We start from the raw sequence: 21,322 nt of genomic DNA on the forward strand, positions 1-21,322 counted from the left end.
ATAGCCAGTCTCACAGGCTGTACAATAATATTAAATAGCCATTCAGTTTACTCATGTGCCACTGGCAGAGCTTTTATGCAGTATAGTTGAAGGATCCATTAGTACTTCAGCAAAAGCTTAAGAATATGATTTCCAAGTCCCAGCTTTTGGATTTTTGGTACCATTTTAAAAAAAAAAAAAAGATTGTAAAGGTTGTCTATAATATAATTTTTTATGATTTGAGCTATTTGTGGACTCCTTCATAAAGAAATGAACCATGAGTCCAGACAGCTCACTCTAGTAGCAAAATTCCCTTTGGCTTAATGGGGAAAGCTGCTGCTAAAAAGCCAGAAGTCGTGTGGAACTACCCATTATAAAGTAATTTACTGGGAAGTTATTGGGATTTAAATATCTTGCAGTTCTTTCCTGTGGTTAACATGATCCATGAAATGATTGCTGAATCTGTACTATGCCTTGGGAAAGAGCACAGCAGGACAACAAACAATGAGGAAATCCTACGGAGATTGTTAAAATTTACAGACTTCTTAGTAAGACTGTCAAATGCTCTGTGACTGAAGAGGGACATTATCTACCCCACAGAATAGGTAGATAGCATCCTGTCTGTACATGCAAAAAGAAAGTGGAGAGAAATCTCTCACAGAATATTAGTTCCTACTGTTCCATTACAGGGGGTTTTGTGCTTGTTTCTGCAGCCTTCAAATATATTTATGATGACAGCGTTATCTTAACCCTGCCAGTGATTAACATAATATTACCAATGCTTTAGTTCCACCTGCAAAATAAATGTTAGACTCTCTCTGGATTTGTTTTGAGTGCTGTGAGAAACCTCTGCGCACTCCCTTTTTTTCCTTTGCTCTGCATCAGCTTTTCTTCATAATCAACATATTTCCACTAGCTCAAGAGTCTTAATCTCTGGGGAGATTGCTAAAAATGTGCTGGGTGCTACTACAGCCTTACGGAGAGGCATGCTAGTAAGTCACTTTGTTTTCAGAGGTGTTCAAAATATGCTGCATGCCTAACCCTGTGAAGTCACTGAAAATCTCAGGCTGAATTACTAGTGAATTTTTATGATGGTTCTTTCCACGTAATTGGCCATGTTCTCCAGGAAGCAGCCTGGCTCTTGCTTATGTTGCTTTCTGTAGCTGCTCTGTTTAATACTTCAAAGCAGGCAGAACTACCCTATGGATCACCATTAAGTCTGGTCACCCAAGTTTAAGGCACTCAGAAGGTCCCTTCTAACATTGTTTTATTTATTTACTTCCTTTTCTGTTTAGATATGGAAGTTTGTACTGACAGATATGCCACTTCTCTGTTTAATGTCGGGGAAAAGCAGATGAGGCTGTGTCATGCAGATCCGCAGTTCCCTGCGTTTTAACTGAAATATGCTAGAAATGAGAGGAGAATGAAAGCTGCCAAGAAAGATATGGTTCACCTGGAAGCTGCAGGAAATAAGTCATCTCAAAATATGAGAAGAAATCCAACTTTCTGGCCCACTCATGATATGCTGTAAGGTTTGGGAAACAAAACCATCAAAAACCCAAAACGTAGAAAAACCCAAGACCTCAACCTCCCAGTATTAATGAAGTGGTATTTTGAAAAACATGAAGGATAAAGAGATAGTAAAATAAGCTATCTACATAATTTTCTTGTGCATAACCTTATGAGTGATGGATACCTAAAATGGTCCGACAGTCAATATTGCACATAAAATTTGCAGGTAGTGTTTAAAAAATTAGGCTTCAGTTTAGTTCAGTTCCCAGTTCTTTTTCCAAGACATTTGTTTTGATCATACTGTTGATCACCTATGCTCAATCAGAGCTGGACTTGAAAAGTTAAACAAAAATGATTGTTGCAGCCAAATACATGTACTTTTTATGCTCAGTGAATCCAAATATGATGCTTTGTTGCATTATAAAGTGTTTTGCGTTATTTTTATTTCTGATTCACAAATAACTTTACTGGACACCTGTTTTCTTTATTGGAAAGGTCAAAGAAATGAGAAAAAATTGTTGTGTGGACAATGAAAGTGTCTGTAACACTTCCAGGCAAAAGATTTCCATGAGAGAAATTCTGTTAATACACAGCATTCCTGACAAATTTCCTTACATCTTGTTCTAAATTAGTGCTTGGGCTAAACCAGTTGAGGTTGCATCCCTCTTATTCAGTCCTGAGTCTGTTCTTTGCTTTGATATTGCCTGTTCTGCCAGGTCACTAAGGTTGTTGAAATAGCCACTTTACATATCGGAAAATAACTCAATCACAGATGGGAGAGGAGTGAAAGGGGAAAAAAAAAAAAAGGGAAAACAAATCAAATAGCAAGTGTGGGTTATTTTGTTTTGATCATGCCCATAAACAAGTCTGAGCAGCTAGGGTGATGTTATGTGTGAAGAAGGAGGAACTCCCCGATTTCCTTAGCTAACCTCTGAGAAAATGGAAGATAGTAGATTGCATACCTATACCACCTTCTATTACTGCACCTTCCCAGGCTAGTACTGCTCTTTACTTCAAGCTTCTTGTCAAAACAGACACAAAAATGGTAAAGAAAAAGACTAGGAAACACTTAGATATATAATTAGATCAATTTTCTAGTCTATTGTTGTGGTTTAACCCCAGCCGGCAACTAAGCACCACACAGCCGCTCACTCACTCCCCCCTTGGTGGGATGGGGGAGAGAATCGGAAGGGTAAAAGTGAGAGAACTCATGGGTTGAGATAAAGACAGTTTAATAGGTAAAGCAAAAGCTGCGTGCACAAGCAAAGCAAAACAAGGAATTCATTCACTCCTTCCCATGGGCAGGCAGGTGTTCAGCCATCTCCAGGACAGCAGGGCTCCATCACGCGTAATGGTGACTTGGGAAGACAAATGCCATTACTCCAAATGTCACCCTCTTCCTCCTTCTTCCCCCGGTTTTATAGGCTGAGCATGATGTCATATAGTATGGAATATCCCTTTGGTCGGTTGGGGTCAGCTGTCCCGGCTGTGTCCCCTCCCAACTTCTTGTGCATTCCCAGCCTGCTCACTGGTGGGGTGGGGTGAGAAGCAGAAAAGGCCTGGACTCTGTGTCAGCACTGCTCAGCAATAACAAAAACGCCCCTGTATTATCAACACTGTTTCCAGCACAAATCCAAAACATAGCCCCATACTAGCTACCATGAAGAAAATTAACTCTATCCCAGCCAAAACCAGCACATCTATACACGTATAAATGCCAGTTTCCTCTTTTAGGTGTATATGTATATAAATATATACAATATATATTGTATATACAATATATACAAATATATAAATATCTCTGGGTGTGTGTGTGCACACGTGCATGTGTGTGTGTCTATGCACATCTCCTCAAAGAATGATTTCCACAGATGTAGAAACCGTTTTAAAATGTACTCTGCTGACTGATTTTCAGACAATCTGCTTCTAGTTAAAGGAGCCATGGCCCTTAATCGGTCCGTATTTCAGCACTCCATTCCTATTCACATAAATCTTTGATTTTAAGCATAATCTGAACTCCTGTTGAAACCCATGGGTCTTGAGCACATGGTAAAAATCACCCATAAGCTTAAATGTTTTGCTGCATAGGGAGGAACTTCATCTAAAAAAAAAAATAATGTAATGAAAAAGAAAAACAAAATGAACTGTTATTAAAAACAAACAGAGATGAAATCTATTTACTCTGTGGAATTTACTGCTGCAGAACACATGAAAAAAAGAAGAAAAGTCCACAGGCCATTTTTTCTAGTTATAATTGGATACTTTGCAAGTAGCTTAACAATATCAAAGGGACTGTTCAGTAATTAAATATCATACCCAGCTGGGTACTGAAATACCATCAAAACTACTAGGGTAATCAGCAAGCTACATTTAGTACATTAAAATACATTGGTTATGTGTTTAAACCTGAAAGAGAGAAGGGTGAACAAATGTGGTTATTTTTGCAGAAATACCTATAGCAATAAGACCCCTGGGGAGCAGTCCACTGTTAAAAGTGGCTGGTTGAACATTATATGACAATATAGACATTGCTCATCTGATGCGGCCCCTGTTGTGGTACATCACCACGCGTGTGAAACAGCTGCCAGAGCTAAAAGCCAGAGAAAGCCAGAGCAAAACTTGGCCTGACACTGGTGCAGTGAGTCTGCAGAGCACCTGCCTTCTTCCCTGCCCGCTGCTGCCTGCATCGGCGGGGCCCTGCGTGGCAGGGGATATGTAAAACATCAGTCAAGCCAAAGAATGGGTCTAGCAGTTAAGATACACTAGTTTTTCTTTGAGACTCAAACAATTCCCACTTTTACGGCCATAGGCAGATCTCACTTTCCTTGTTTCAAAATTGCCATCTATAAGTCTGTAGTCATAAAATATAAAAATTTTGCTCAACCTCCACTTTTCAATATATGAGTGTTTGTTTTAGAAAAGACTCTGAACACATTGATTGTCTCTAACTATTATAAGTACAATGGTGTGCAAACATAACAAGTAAAAAGACCAGGAAAAGACCTTAAGCAGCAGTTCATGACCAGTTACCTACAGTGGCTTCTCCACACACCAGCCCCTGGGGACAACTGACTCTTGCCTCCAACTTCCAATACATGTTGACCGTCAGGATTTTTTCAGTTCTTTCGCCATCTAATATATAGTGTTATGCAGACTGCCAGCTTGTGCTGTGTTCTGTGGAACAAATGATCTTGAAAGATGCCATATTTTTTCTTGTTTTTTTTTTTACTTGCTTTGTTACATCAGTTTTGATTTATTTTACTCTTTCGACACTAAGAGACCTCAGAAACTGATTGTGTTCCAGAAACTTTAACTTAAGGACCCAGTTGGTGCTCACTGAGAAACCACACAGAAAACACCTTCTTAGTTCTGTGTAGTCTAAAAGAGAATTCAAAGGGAATGAGCTTAAGGAACCTGCAGTACATACTGATTAAAAATATAATTTCAGGTGCTGAGGGAGAATACACATTTTTTTCTGTCCAGTTAACTTTCAGGTACTGAACCAAGATATTGTCCAAGATTTTCAAAATTCAAGAATGAATCAGGTCTCCTGATTAAAAAGACTACGACAATATTTCTGTATCAAAAATGCTGATGCTCAAATTTTTAACAGAAATATATTGATTTTAGTAAGATGTTGTCGAACTAGTGCAATGATTTCCTTTCTCAAAAAAAAATCAGTTATAACTTTTAAGTCTTATAAGATTTGGTGGGGTGTGAGTCTTTTGATTAAGTCATTCCAGTAATTTTTAAAGGAAATGTTTCATAAAGCCTTTCACAGAAATGTCAACGTTTTGCCTTTACACGCTTATTTGGGAGGAAAGAAAAATGTTAAATGTCAGAATTGTAGCATAAGGGAAATATCACATTTTGAGCATCCTTACAGTTTACTATCCAACCTGACATGCCTTAAAGAGGCCTGATTAGAGATACTGGATGCTCAAAGTCTGGTCTCTTAGTTACAAAATACGAAGATCCCTGTTTTCCCCTGGAATGCTCTGGTCTCCATGAGAAAATGAACCAGTGATGGAAACCAGCATAAGCAGCCTGATCCTGTTTCACCTTTTGCTTCACAGAGGTGCCTGTGCTCACACATATACCTCAAGACAAGCCAGCCAGAGACTGCCTTGTGCCAGCTTTTTTTTTTTAATTATTTCTTCTTGGCTGGCCATTGAAGAGTAAAGGAGTGGTGGGATTTCTTCAAAGCTTTTAAGTCACAAGAAACCGTCATTTCTGGTTCAGGCTTATGCTTTGTGATTACCAGGTCTTGTGATGAAGACCAAACATTACTATCCCCCTTATAGGAGTTTCCAGAGTGACATACTTTGATTCAAAAATACAGCTGCAGCAGTGTTGTATTAGCACTATTCACTGAAAACAGACTCTGCTAAATATTCTGCAAAGGAAGTATATGACATGCAGACTGAGTTGTATTTGCTTCCCAGCTTCAAGGAAAAACTGAATTAAATCTGTCATGTGGACTTGCCTTATTTGTATCTTATATTGTAGGTTTGCGTGTGTACCTAGTCATCTTCTACTGAGACATGTCAGATTTTGACATGAAATATTATGCAAAATGATACAAAAATACTGTATTAATTCTTTCTTTGGCCTAAGAAATAGCTGTTCACAAAATAAACTGAGCAATTAAAAACAGAAATTAAAAGAAGTTCCCAAACTGACAGTCCTTTTTCTGCTCACTTCCCTCCAAGTAAGATAACGAAAAGTAAAAAAGGAAAGTAAACATGAAGGCTGTGTAACTGAAGTGCTGGATTCGACTACTGCCCAATGCAGGAGCTCAGGTCTTCCACGAAGGCTGAGCAGAAACTTCTGCTCTTCCTGGGGAGCTGCAGTGAACTGGCAGAAGAGTATTTCTTCACAGCATACAGCACTGGTGCCACCCCTAGGCAGAGAGGAGCCTGCTCAACATGTCACACCATGGCTCCAGACAGCCCAGAAGACTGATTAGAAGGAAAAAATAGATTTTTGATAACAGCTTAGGCTCAGGATGGAAACAACATCTATTTGCCATCAAGACTGGGCTTGTTTGGATGAAGTAAGGTAGTATGTTCAGGGACATTTCATAGGGCATTTCTTGACAATAATCTCTCCATTTGTACCTCTTGAGCACTTCACTCTATTTCAGCAGCATGACAGACAGCAAATATCTCAAATAAGCAAATATTCACCTTCTTAAGGATCATAGTATGCAACAATTATTAGCCTCCTGACCTCTGGGTCAGGAATAAATAAATGTTTCAGCAGCAAGCTGGGGTTGTGTCTTACTGTCTAATAGTAAAAGGCAACTGTATTTGTTTTTTCTTATTAGTTTTAATAAAACTGAACTGGAAGCAATGAGTTTGTTGCTTGGTAGCTAGTCAGTGTGCAGCAAACCAGGAAAAGAACAACAAAATCATAAGCTGTAAGAAAAGATATATGTTTTAAGTATTCTACTGTTGCCCACTTTGTTAAATTCCACAGTCTTTATCTATAATAGCTGTTCACTGGCAGCACAAATTTAAAAATGGCAAGAATTTTACAAAATTGGGAACTTGAGTGTTACTTCATGCAAAAAAACTGCTTAGATTGAGTGCCAGTAAATGCCTGAAAATGGAATGAAGGAATTTCTTGTTGAAAGTCAACTTTTTGGTTTAACTTCAGTTTTGAAACTCTTTAGCAGAAGAAACAATATCCATGCTCTAAAATGTTGTAACTTCACGGACCTTCACAGAATGGTAAAAGATTAGAATTTATACCAGCTTGTTAGCCCAGAATGTCTTGGCTTTTTCTTTGGTCAAAATTTTCACATGTTGAATGCAAGTGGCTAACACACTCTGATAAAACTTCAGCTTGCTCATAATTCCTGAAGCCTCCAGCAACAATTGGTGTGTACTCATGTGGCAAAGCCTTGGCGTTTTTATCAACTCTCTTGACAGAAATGCTGTCACATCATATCTGTTCTTTTCTTAATCCCGTAAATTTATTTCAAGAGGCTGGTAGTTACACCTCACATCCATCTATGATGTAGCATATCAGCCTAAAGGCACCACATCTTCTCTGTCTTCTCCTTGCTTCTACACAGTGTGGGAGATACGTGTCAGTCACCAGGTTGAGTCATGTACACAAAGCAGGAGGATGAGATGACTGAAAACAACTTGTATCTATAAGTCATCTGGAATGCCGTCAGGTGCCCTGGCACTCCTTCGGTTTTCAGTACAGGAATCAAGAGGCATCTGTTGTCCTAAGCTCTCCTTGGCTCATCAGGATGTCAGTGTCACTCCCTGTCTGCCCTATACACCTTGAATCTGTGTCTGAAATGCCACAGGAACCAGTGGAAGGAACAAGAGTGAAAGGCACGTACAATGAACATGAATGAGATTCTGCTGAAGATCATCTCTACCTACTAATGTGATTTACAAGCTAACCGAATTTTTTTCATCACACCTTATCACCTTCTGTTCCTCCAACACAATGATAATTGTTAATCTGATAGCTACAATGTCTGTTGGTTCCTAGTATCTATCAGGACCTTCGTTTGGACAACTCCATCTAAAACAGGTTCTTCTCCTAAAAAGAAAGATGACCTTTTGGTCAAAAGCCAGGTAGCAGGTGTACAGCTTCAGAGTCCACAGTAGTGGGCTGAATCTGGACTGAGGGACAAGGCAAACCTACAGCAAGGTGAGAAAGGAGCTGATGTCCAGACAAACAGGAATTAAGAATCAGAAGTTGAAAGCAATGATCCAAGGTCCAAGGCATTTTGGAAATTTCTGTGCTGAGTAAGCCCCTAGGTGTGACAGAAGAGCTGGTCCTCAGACCGCTGTGAGACAGGCCTGTGTTGGGTTGGTCAACATGTGCTTCCTGTTAATGTTTGGAAACAGAAGTTTCAATACATTGGTCAGACTATGAGTTCTTACAAGATAGCAGAAATTTTTAAAAGAAGGAAGGATGCAGAATGGCTTGATTAATACTAAAACTTGAGAAATATTCAAGGATGGGAGTAAGGTTTTTTTCTTTCAAGACAGAAACTGTGGTAAGAGCATGGAATTCCTTTTTAGTTGTTTAAAACTCTTACATTGCTCAATGCAGATAATTGTTGAAAAAGAAATGTGGAATGCCGGTATGAAAAAGCAGACAACTTGGTAAAAATACAGGATTTTTCATTAAGAAATCTTACAATTACCAGCACAACTCTGAAATGTTCAAGTATATGTATTTAGGTGTTCATAGAAACAAAAATAGCAGAACTACATGCTACTGTATAAAAGTACGTTTTGACCACTGACTGAATTCACAGCTAGCTTGAGTGTCTGCATACCTTATCTGCTTGATTTGGCTTGTTTTTTGTGGTTTTTTTTTAAATTTTTCTTTTAGCTGTTTGGAAGTATTACTGCAGAATTTAGAACTTTCCCTCTAAAAGTTTCTTCTAGTAGTGGATTTGGTTTGTTATACCTTAGGAGCAGATGATGTAAAATTACTTGCTCTTTGTGTCAATCTCATGCTAATAATCTAAAATGGAGAAGTCTGGACTGAAACAGAGCTGAAATGTTATTTACAGAATAAGATTATTTACACAACTCCTTCCCCAATTTTGGAGTAGGATCCTTTTTCTGTCCTGTGTATTTCAGCTGGAAAATCATTAAGATTAGTCCCCATGTTTTCAGTGTTACATTGCTTTTGCTATTTCATCATTTGCACTATTACATTGGTTTCAGCATTACATTACATAGTACTTTTAACATACATAAGTTATGCAATTCTGTCTTTCTCACTGCTTCCATGACAGGTTTTATTCACATTTGCATGCAGTATCCTATTCCATTTATTCATCAGCAAGAATTGGTATATTTATATTTATTTATTTTATTCCCCTTTCTTTGGGAAAGTAGCAACAGTAAAATCTTGGACCCAATGAATTCAGTAAAAGGCTAATAACCAGCCTCAAATTTTTGATGGATCCAATGCATGTATCATTGCCAAAACACAGTAAGTAAACTGTTTTTGCACACAAATGTAAGTTCATTTCATGAAGGCATAGTTTCTGCTCCCTTTTCTTCTTACATCTCTTAAAAATGTGTAAGACACTTAGTTCACTTTTTAGACTTTGACTCCTACCCACAGCCTTAAGGACATCGTCACATGCATTCTGCAGTCTTCAATGATGCCTGACATGGTAAGCCAACTTTGAGAGAAGTGTGATCACAAGGCCAGTTTTGTATTCAGCTACCAGCCTGTGACAAACAGGATCTGTTTTCTTGTCTGTTCTCAGTTTCTGTTTTTTTACTTTAGGAAGAGGAGGTCAGATTGACTGTGTGTTGCAAGAAGGGATGGTCCTTCCATTAAGCCTCCTCAGAGGAGAGAAATTGGAGGAAGGAAGGCAAAAGTGTCACCATCTGTAATTGATAGAGAAGACAAGAGATGACTGCTGAGGTTCAAAGAGCCTCAGGCTGTGTCTGAGAGATGATGGAAGGAGCTTCCTAACCGGGCAATGTCAGTTGCAATCCAGAAAATCATACAGTTAGGTTGAAATGAGTCTGGTAACATGGACTTGCCCTGCAAAGGCACAGTGAACAGGGAAAGAGATTTTTTACAGTTTTACTCTTAAGCTACTTTATTTTTCATCTGCGATACTTTGAGCCTGTAGATATATTATTTCCTAGCCACATAATTGTCATTCACAGAGTGGGGAGCCCTTTATGAAGCCCTTGAACCAACAGAACATGGTATAGTAAATATGTTTCATGTGTCACACACACATACTAGTTGATGTATGTTTCCGATCTGTCAGTGTATTATGGAGGGAGTTTATATGCTTTTTTTAGAAGGATGGAAGGATAAAGATTAGATTACTGCATTCTCCTATTCCAAATTATTTCTTAATAAGCTTCCGGTGGTTTAATTGATACAGGGATAATAGGCCATAATTTTAGGCCATTCCTATATTCTTCACTGTGCTTTTTTCCCCGTGTCTATCTAGCTGTCTTTCTCTAGTGTGATAATTCCTTGATTAACTGAAAAAAAAAATTACAATTTGAAAACTGGACAGTCTGTGTGTGGTTTTTGAGAACATTTTATTAACTCACACATTATAATTTCCTATGTTAACATAACATTTTCATAATTTTTTTTTTGTTTCTGTTAGTGTATGCACACCCAAAGATAACATAGTTGTATATATTGATGGTGACATCCTCCTTATAATTATTAGACAAAGTATAAAATAATTTACCGGAATTTGTATGCTAGGATGGTCAGTAGTACAGTACAGTACAGACCAATTAACAGCCACGTATCTCATATATAGCTCCCATCACTGTTGTATCTTTAGCATCTAATGATCTCCAGTACATGGACCCTTATAACACCATCCTTTGACACTGATGTATTGTAATTTTACTAACAGAGAGCACATATCAGACAGAAAGTACTTTGTTGGAAACAAACAAATGTGAGTATCCTGAGCATCAGACTAATAATATAATTATGGGTTTAATATTTTTCTGTGGACTCTGTGCTGATTTTGGCTGGGATAGAGTTAATTTTCTTCATGGTAGCTAGTATGGGGCTATGTTTTGGATTTGTGCTGGAAACAGTGTTGATAACACAGGGATGTTTTAGTTACTGCTGAGCAGTGCTTACACAGAGTCCAGGCCTTTTCTGCTTCTCACCCCACCCCACCAGTGAGCAGGCTGGGAATGCACAAGAAGTTGGGAGGGGACACAGCCGGGACAGCTGACCCCAACCGACCAAAGGGATATTCCATACTATATGACATCATGCTCAGCATATAAAACCGGGGGAAGAAGGAGGAAGAGGGTGACATTTGGAGTAATGGCATTTGTCTTCCCAAGTCACCATTACGCGTGATGGAGCCCTGCTGTCCTGGAGATGGCTGAACACTTGCCTGCCCATGGGAAGGAGTGAATGAATTCCTTGTTTTGCTTTGCTGGCATGTGCAGCTTTTGCTTTCCCTATTAAACTGTCTTTATCTCAACCCACGAGTTTTCTCACTTTTACTCTTCTGATTCTCTCCCACATCCCAGTGGGGGGAAGTAAGTGAGCATCTGTGTGGTGCTTAGTTGCTGGCTGGGGTTAAACCATGACAGTCCTTTTTGGCTTCCAACGTGGGACTCGGAGGGTTCGAGATAACGACAGGTTTGATTGGAATCATAGAATCATAGAATAGTTTGGTTGGAAGGGACCTCTAAAGGTCATCTAGTCCAACCCCCCTGCCATGGGCAGGGACATCTTCAACTAGATCAGGTTGCTCAGAGCCCCATCCAACCTGACCTTCAATGGTTCCAGGGATGGGGCATCCACCACCTCTCTGGGCAAACTGTGCCAGTGTTTCACCACCCTCACTGTAAAAAATTTCTTCCTTATATCTAGTCTGAATCTACCCCGCTTTAGTTTAAAGCCATTCCCCCTTGTCCTGACGCAACAGGCCCTGCTAAAGAGTTTGCTGCCATCTTTTTGATAAGCCCCCTTTAAGTACTGATGGGCTGCGAGAAGGTCTCCCCAAAGCCTTCTCTTCTCCAGGCTGAACAACCCCAACTCTCTCAGCCTTTCCTCATAGGAGAGGTGTTCCATCTCCCTGATCATTTTCATGGCCCTCTTCTGGACCTGCTCCAACAGGTCCATGTCTTTCCTGTGCTGAGGCCTCCAGAGCTGGATGCAGCACTCCAGGTGGGGTCTCATCAGAGCAGAGTAGAGGGGCAGAATCACCTCCCTTGTCCTGCTGGCCACCCTTCTTTGGATGCAGCCCAGGATACAATTGGCCTTCTGGGCTGCAAGCGCACACTGTCGGCTCATGTCCAGCTTTTCATCCACCAGTACCCCCAAGTCCTTCTCAGCAGGGCTGCTCTCAATCCCTTCATCCCCCAGCCTGTATTGATGCCGGGGGTTGCCCTGACCCAGGTGCAGGACCTTGCACTTGGCCTTGTTAAACCTCATGAGGTTCACACAGGCCCACTTCTTGAGCTTGTCCAGGTCCCTCTGGATGGCGTCCCATCCCTCTGGCATGTTGACCGCACCCCTCAGCTTGGTGTCCTCTGCAAACTTGCTGAGGGTGCACTCGATCCCACTGTCAATGATGTCATTGATGAAGATACTAAACAGTACCGGTCTCAATACGGACCCCTGCGGAATCCACTCGTCGCCAATCTCCATCTGGACATTTAGCCGTTGACCACTACCCTCTGGATGTGACCATCTAACCAACTCCTCATCCACCGGACAGTCCACCCATCAAATCCATACCTCTCCAGTTTAGAGAGAAGGCTGTTGTGGGGGACCATGTCAAAGGCCTTACAGAGGTCCAGATAGACGACATCTGTAGCCCTTCCCATGTCCACTGATGTAGTCACTCCATCATAGGAGGCCACTAGGTTGGTCAGGCAGGACTTGCCCTTGGTGAAGCCATGCTGGCTGTCTCAAATCACCTCCCTGTCCTCCATGTGCCTTAGCAGAGCTTCCAGGAGGATGTATGTGTTCCATGACCTTCCCAGGCACAGAGGTGAGACTGGACTGGCCTGTAGTTCCTCGGGTCTTCCTTTTTTCCCTTTTTAAAAATGGGGCTTATGTTTCCCCTTTTCCAGTCAGCGGGAACTTCACCGGACTGCCACGACTTCTCAAATACGATGGATAGTGGCTTAGCAACTTCATCCACCAGCTCTTTCAGGACCCGCAGATGGATCTCATTGGGTCCCATGGACTTGTGCGCCTTCAGGTGCCTTAGATGGTCTTGAACCTGATCTTCTCCCACAGTGGGTGGCTCTTCATTCTCCCAGTCCCTGCCTTTGCCTTCTGCGGCTTGGGCAGTGAGGCTCAAGCACTTGCCGGTGAAGACCGAAACAAAAAAGTCATTGAGTACCTCTGCCTTCTGTGTGTCCCGGGTAACCAGGTCTCCCGTTTCATTCTGGACAGGGCCCACGTTTTCCCTCATCTTCCTTTTATCCCTGATGTACCTATAGAATCTTTTCTTGTTGCCCCTGATGTCCCTGGCGTCCCTAATTCTGTCAGGGCTTTAGCTTTCCTAACCTGATCCCAGGCTGCTTGGACAACTTCCCTGTATTCCTCCCAGGCTACCTGTCCTTGCTTCCACCCTCTGTAGGCTTCCTTTTTGTGTTGGAGTTTGTCCAGGAGCTCCTTGTTCATCCATGCAGGCCTCCTGGGGTTTTTGCCTGACTTCCTCTTTGTTGGGATGCATCGCTCCTGAGCTTGGAGGAGGTGATCCTTGAATATTACCCAGCTTTCTTGGGCCCCTCTTCCCTCCAGGGCTCTGTCCCATGGCACTCTACCAAGCAGATCCCTGAAGAGGCCAAAGTCTGCTCTCCTGAAGTCCAGGGTAGTGAGTGCGTTAGAATGTGCTAGATCAAATCTATAGCTGTTGTTGCTGTTTAGCTATTAATTGGCAGGCTTCTGTGCTTGCCATGGGGCTTGCTTGACTTACTGTATATTAGAGTTCAGTGCTCATTACTGTCTTCTTTTTGCTTTCGGTGCTTGCTGTAGTGCTGTACTGCTGTACATCTTACTCTGCTGTGCCTGAGAACATTTTGATAACAGCAATGGCCATGCTCCTGGGCTGGCAGATGGCCAGGGCATCGCTGCTGTAGTGGACAGGCTGGAACTCTAGTGTGAACTTGAGTTGAAGGGACTGTGACCTGTGGATGAGTCCATGCGGGAGCAGGACACCCCAAACCATCTGTGGCTATGAATAAGTCCAACCAGAGCAGGTACACCTCAAAGCGACTGTGGCTGTGGATAACTCTATGCCGCAGCAGATATACCTCTGAAGAGACTGTGGCTCATAGATAAGGCTCCACTTGGAGCAGGTACAACCCTGTCGTGGTTTAACCTCAGTCGGCAACTAAGCAGCACACAGCCGCTCACTCACTCTCTCCCGCCACCCTGGTGGGATGGGGGAGAGAATCGGAAGAGTAAAAGTGAGAAAACTCGTGGGTTGGGATAAGAACAGTTTAATAATTGAAAATAACAATAACAAAAACAACAACAACAACAACAACAACAATAATAATAATAATAATAAAAGAATATACAAAGCAAGTGATGCACAATGCAATTGCTTACCACCCGCCGACTGATGCCCAGCCAGTTCCCCAGCAGCAGTCACCCCGGCCAGCTTTCCCCCAGTTTATATACCGAGTGTGATGTCACATGGTATGGAACGTCCCTTTGGCCAGTTGGGGTCAGCTGTCCTGGCTCTGCCCCCTCCCAGCTTCTTGTGCACCTCCAGCCTTCTCAGTCGGTAGAGCGTGGGAAGCTGAAAAGTCCTTGGCTAGTGTAAGCACTGCTTAGCAACAACTAAAACGTCGGTGTGTTATCAACATTATTCTCATCCTAAATCCAAACCACAGCACTGTACCAGCTACAAGGAAGAAAATTAACTCTATCACAGCTGAAACCAGGACAAGCCCTAAGGGTCTGTGGTCTGTGGGTAAGTCCAAGCTGGATCAGGGGCAAGGAGAGGAGTTTGTTGCAATGTTAAACCCAATGGTCTGGTCCAAAAGGACCAGGGGTGGAGATTGTAATGGAAATACCTTTAAATCGTTGTAACCCATGATTTGAGTTGCATGTTATAAGAATTACTACATCAGGAACCACTTGAACCAATGGAGGACAAACCTTACAAGAAGCAGTGCAAGTACAGCGGTGACCTGACCTGAGCTGGCTTTGCTGCCCCGTAACTCCATGCAACACACCACCTCTCCTGTCTGGAGTGACAACCATAATAGACGGAGCCCAAAGGCATGGACTAAAGGAACTCAATGGACATTTTGTGGACATTTGTGGACATTTCACAGGGGTGGCCCATAGACTAAGGGAATGACATCTGTGTATTTTTTCAAAGGATGGGAAGGGGATTGGTGGTTAATGAGGTTGCATTGGATAGTGTGGGGCCTGAGCATGTTGTAAATGGTATGGAATAAGGGGTGGAGAATGTATTAGTTTGGCTGGGATAGAGTTAATCTTCTTCATAGTAGTTAGTATCGGGCTATAATTTGGATTTGTGCTGGAAACAGTGTTGATAACACAAGGATGTTGTCCTGGACATAGCCAGGACATCTGACCCCAACTGACCAAAGGGATATTCCGTACCATATGACGTCATGCTCAGCATATAAAGCTGGGGGAAGAAGAAGGAAGGGGGAATGTTCAAAGTGATGGTGTTTGTCTTCCCAAGTCACTGTTACACGTGATGGAACCCTGCTTTCCTGGAGATGGCTGAACACTTGCCTGCCCATGGGAAGGAGTGAATGAATTCCTTGTTTTGCTTTGCTGGCATGTGCGGCTTTTGCTTTCCCTATTAAAATGTCTTTATCTCAACCCACGAGTTTTCTCACTTTTACTCTTCTGATTCTCTCCCCCATCCCAGTGGGGGGAAGTGAGTGAGCGGTTGTGTGGTGCTTAGTTGTCAGGTGGGCTTAAACCACGACAATACAGCTCACCAGATTTATAATTAAAGAAATTTCTTTGTGCGATTGAGTATTACAGATACTTTTTCATGGTTTTTGTTTGTTTTTTTTTTTAATTTAAAATATAGCATTTTTATGAAGAGAGCAAAGCCTGTGTTACAGGAATTGTATTGAAGCATCATGTAAAAGGACAGCTACTGTGGTTAAGGAAGTGGATCCAACTTCTGACTGCTCAGCAGGTTTTCTGCATCACTTGATAATAGGCACCTTCAGCCTCTGCAAGTTGACAAGTCAAAAAACAAGTTACTCCTTTCCAGAAGTGAATTTGTCAAAAATTCACTGGGCAATTTATAAGTGTATGCCTACTCCTGCTCAGTACCTCTTGTGCGTGCATTATGTTGTTTAGGCATCCGTTATATATTGCCTATGGTCTGGGTAGACATGGGATTGTAGAAGAACCTGAATGCTAGCATAGTCTCAGTTTTTTCCCTGCAAGGCTTTTGTTGGTATTGGGTTTTCTTAGTTCAGCTCTGTTACCCCTGGAAAATGCAAATGGTGGCTGTTGCTCTTACTGCCATACTATGTGCCACAGAAATCTGCTTTGACCTTGAAAAAATGCTAAAATCTCAACTCCTTCAAACCAGGAGAAATGGGATCACCTAACCGAAAGAGGAGAGGAAGCAAGTATTTTGAAAGTGAGCTCCGGAAACGCAGATCTCTTCATTAAGGACCTAGTGACTTCTCAGTCATGTAACCTGGGTAACTCCAAGCAGTGTCAATTTAAGTTGTAAACACACAGCTAGGGGAAGGATAGGCAATCGAAGTAAGGACGCTGCCCTTAATGTCATTTTGCTGTTACAGTGTAAAAACTTAGTCTGTGCATCCTGGTGAATTAATTTTCTCGGGATCTTCAGCTAGACTTTACCAACGACATGTCCAGAGGTGTAAGAGGAGGAAATGCTTAATTTCTCCCAGCAGGCAAACAACTCTACATAAGGAGAATTTGATTATTTACCTTGTGCAAAGACGACACTTATTATAGGATAAAACCTAAATGTGAAAATCCAATAGCACTTAGTTTCCTAAAGGAAGAATAACTTTGTTAGCACTCCTATAATTATTATTCTTTGAGGAGCTTAGGCATGTTGTATCTAAACATGGATTAATAACTTTCTTCCTCAGTCACAGACATTTGCATACAAATAAAACCATAAAAATGCCACTCTTTTGCTCACAAGTAAGGGAATAATCACCAGCAAATAAAATAAAAGCTGTAGTTTTGACACACATTTTATTAACTCTGAGCAGATTTGATTCCCAAAGCTGTGGATGTTGGAGTATTAAAGCAGCATATGGCATAGCCAGTCTAAAACATGCCAACACTGCTGATAATTCGAACCCAGGCAGTTTCATTTGCTGGCGAGCGACAAGGTATTTGTGGTATACAGGTGGTGGAAGGTGAACTTGTTAGCAAACACAAAGAAAAATCAGAGGGACTTAACTGCAGCTTGGAAGAGAGATCATTAGCTTGCTGCAAGGAGGAATTTGGGAGTGCTTATATCATCTAGTTTTGCTTTATCTGTGACTGGTGCAGTACCCTTGAGGAAGTTTGTAACTTTGCTCCTGGTTCCAGTGGCTGCAGATGACACTGGCCACACTCCGTGGGTGAAGAGTGGGGAGATGACACACATGGGGCTTCACATGGGGGAACCTGCAGGGAGAATTGACCTAAACATTTCTCAGCTGTGCTGTGCCAGCTCTCACCAAGCACTAGGAGACAGAGCTACAAGAGAGGACAGAAAGCACAAATGCTTTCGAAACTTGGTTTTGTGCTTTGACTTTCTCAGGGGAAAAAATAATGCAGAAAGTTTGACCAGACCTTTTTGTCAAGGTTTAACTTCATCCTTTTTTTTTTCCCACCAAGCCAGACTTGTCCAAGCAATCAAATAGCTGGGAAAGAGCTAATACTGAATATATCACAGCATACTCTCTCTTTCATCTGTTGTAACTGTGATGCAGCTTGCATCTTTCTTTCAGCTATCAATCAGAAACATCAGATGGGACAGTGGAGCAGGCTTATGTGAGAACATACTGTTCATATTACCTTGCATTATCTATCTGTCTATTTCTGTTTGCAAATAAAGGTAGGACTAATAAACTACAAAGTCTTAACAGGTGTATGCTATATTTATCTTTCCCTCTGCAGGCCTATGCCAGGGGCAACAAAAAGAAGGGGGGTTGGTACTCATTCCCAGACATGAATTCTCAAGAAAAAAAACAGAAGCAAGAACAACAACAAAAAAACCAACTGTGGTTTTGGATTAATAAGAACATTAGAAAAATGATTTGCTATAAAGTTTATATGTCTTGCCTATGGCATGAAAAACAGTTTTGACAGAGGGGAGAAAAAGCAATTACATTTGGCAACAAAAATTATCCATAAGGTAGCTTTCTAAAGCCAGCAATTTAAAAAAAAAAAACATTTACACCATGCTAAGAAACTGTGACTTAAAAACCTCTTTGCCTCAAACACAGGTATTCTGTAAGAAAGGACAAAGGTTACTTGTTCATTTCTTTGTTTGTTTGTTTGTTTATGGTATTTTCCCCATATCCCCTCCTTTTAGCTAGGAGCAAAATGTGTTTTTATTGTTAGGAGGGGTTAAACCTTAACAGACCTGAGGATCTGTCTTAACAGACCTAAGCCTTCTAAAGCAGTGATGCTTTTCTCAGCCTTCTCCCTACTATTTAGCACTGTGAAAAAGAAGCAACATGTGCACTTCCATCACCTCCAGAACCTCAGATTTTAGGATATTTATGACTGATGGTAGTTAAATGCTTATAAGATTTGCAAGGAAGAAAGATGCAGACTTCATAGTAACAGCACTTTGGCTTATGTCTCTCTCCTTCCCCATGTCTCAGGAAGTCCCTACCCCATAAATGCCTACAGCTGTGCTGTACTGCACTTTTGGAAATCTTCAGAGCTCTACCAAAAGCAAGCTTAGCTTCAATCTTTGCAGAGTCACACAATCACAGAATTTTTGAGGTTGCCAAGCACGTCTGGACATCATTTACTCCAACACCTGCTCAGAGCAGGGTCACCTAGACCAGGTTCACTAGGAACATGTCCAATTGGGTTTTGAATACCTTCAGGGATGGAGACTCTACAACCTCTCGGGCAACGTGCTCCACTGCTTGATCACCCTCACAGTAAAAAAAGGGGGGGTTGTGTTTAAGTGGAATTTCCTGTATTTCAGTTTGTGCCTGTTACTTCTCATCCTGTCACTGAATACCACTGAAAAGTTTTTGGCTCTGTCATCTTTACTCCGCTGCTTCAGATATTTATGGATATGATCCCTCTGAGCCTTCTCCTCTCTATGCTAAACAGTCCCATCATTCTTAGCCTTTCCTCATACAACAAGATGCTCCAGTCCCTTCATCATCTTGGTGACCCTTCGCTAGACTCCAGTAAGCCCACGTCTCTCTTGTACTGGGGAGCCCAGGACTGGACTCAGCACTTCAGATGTGTCTCACCGGGGCTGAGTAGAGGTGGCAACATTCCTCCTAAGGCAACCCAAAAGGCTGTTGGACTTCTTTGCCTCAAAGGCACATTTCTGGCTTATGTTCAAATTGTTGTCCACCAGCACCCACATGGCATTTTCTGCAAGAAAAGTTGCTCCCCAGTATGTATGGGTGCCTGGGTTTATTTCTGAAGGTGCAGGGCTCTGCACTTCACTTTGTTGAGCTTCATGAAGTTCCTGTCAATCCATTTTTCCAGCCTATCCAGGTCTTTCCGGATGGCAGCATATTCTTCTGGCCCATCAATCTTTCTCCCCAGTTTTGTATGATCTGTGAACTTGCTGAAGGTGCAGACTGTCCCATTGACCAGGTCTTTAATGAGGATGTTAAACAGTATTGGCCCTGATATCATCCCTTGGGGTATACCACTAGTGACTGACTTCCAACTGGCGCTTTGTGCCACAATATTTTGATCCCAGCAGTTCAGCAGTTCACCTCACTGCCCACATATCTAGCCTATCTATTTTCATATCTCTATCATCAGTTTGTCTGTGAGGATGTTCTGAGAGACAGTATCAAAAGTTTTACTAAAGATAAGCAACATCCACTGCGCTCCCTTCAAACACCAGGCCAGTCGCCTCATTGTAGAAGGATATCAGGTTGATTAAGTATGATTTTCTCTTCATAAATCCATGCTGACTATTCCAAATCACCTTCTTGTCCTTCCTGTGCCTGGAAAAGGTTTCCATGATTAGTTGTTCCATCACCTGCCCAGGGACTGAGGTGAGGCTGACTGGCCTGTAGATCCCCACAACTTTCCTTTTTGTTCTTCTTGAAGATAGAAGTGACACTTACTGTCTCCCAGTCTTCAAGAACCTCTCCCAGACACCATGACCTTTCAAAGATAATCAAGAGCAGTCTAACAATGCCATCAGCCAGCTCCCTCAGCACTTGTGGGTGCAACCCATCAGGCCCCATGGACTTATGCATGTCCAGTTTATTTAAGTGTTCCCTAATCTGGTCCTGCACTACTTAAAGGCACATCTTCTTTGCTGCAGACTTTCTCAGTGATGTCAGGACCTGGGATTGCTGAAGGCTGGTATTAACAGTAAAGACTGAGGTGAAGAAGGCAATGACCACCTTGGCCTTTTCTATGTCCTTTCTCACAATGATGCCTGCCCCACTCAGCAGTGGGGCCACATTTTCCTTAGTCATCCTTCTACTGTTCATGTACTTGTAGAAACCATCCTTGTTGCCTTTGCCAGATTCCACTCCAGGTGGGCCTTGGCTTTCCTAACCCCATTCCTGCACAATCAATGTCTCCATACTCCTCCTGGGTTGCCTGCCCTGCTGCCACCTCTTGTACACTTCATTTTTATGTCTGAGTTAGTCAGGAACCATTCGGACCTCCTGCCACATTTGCTTCATTTTCAGCTTGCTGAGACAAATCACTCTTGAGCTTGGAGGAGGTGTTTCTTGTGCATCAACCAGCTCTCCTGGATCTCTCTTCTTTCCAAGGCCATGTCTCATGAGGAGTTGTTAAGGGTCACCAGACCAAAATGTAAGGCATACTACAAGTAACCTTTAGTTCTTTGATTACCAGAAGTTTCCAGGAGTACCACTCTAATTAGATATTTTCATTAGTGATAGACTTTCAAGGCACCTATTCTCCTGAACTTGTTGATGTTGGAGCAGGACAAAACAAGGGGAATCACTGAATTCAGGCACTAATTTGCATTTGTAGCTGTATAAATCTGTTCTAAGATAACTACTGCTGAGGTGGAAATGTTAAAAAAGAATTCATTTGGAGTCTTCTCACTGCTGTGCTCCAAATATAACACACACGTAAAAAGATCAAAATTAGGAGACTGTTTAACTGTTAG

This window comes from Aptenodytes patagonicus, chromosome Z (assembly GCF_965638725.1).
Source record: "Aptenodytes patagonicus chromosome Z, bAptPat1.pri.cur, whole genome shotgun sequence".
In the NCBI taxonomy this organism is placed as follows: domain Eukaryota; kingdom Metazoa; phylum Chordata; class Aves; order Sphenisciformes; family Spheniscidae; genus Aptenodytes; species Aptenodytes patagonicus.